Source organism: Penaeus monodon, chromosome 20, assembly GCF_015228065.2.
Source record: "Penaeus monodon isolate SGIC_2016 chromosome 20, NSTDA_Pmon_1, whole genome shotgun sequence".
NCBI lineage: Eukaryota > Metazoa > Arthropoda > Malacostraca > Decapoda > Penaeidae > Penaeus > Penaeus monodon.
The window spans coordinates 13964328-13964717 of NC_051405.1; positions in this window are offsets into that span (position 1 = coordinate 13964328).

Sequence of the window (390 nt, forward strand, 5' to 3'; positions counted from 1 at the left end):
ATTGTGTATTTTTTCGTTCTTTGTTTGCATGTTTGTAAGTGTGTATAGAAGTGTATGTTTTATATAGTTAAATTCGTGTTCAGTTACAGTTTATATATTTATCATATACGCAACATGCCAATATTTGGGGAAAAAATGCTAATTAATTTGATTAATATACTAGGCCTGATATTAATTTATAAAGCAGAAAAAATGCTTCATCACAACAACACTTTTTCATAAATATGGATGATATTCAGTATGCGAAAATTCGGAATGAAATTGGGCTGCGAGTTCCGAAACTAGCTAATTGGGGCAGCTAATGGCCTGGGACGGGCAGGGCGCCCGGTGACTTCGCATGAGCGGATGGGCGTGGGTGGCTGGCTGAGAGTGCCTGGACATTATTTCACG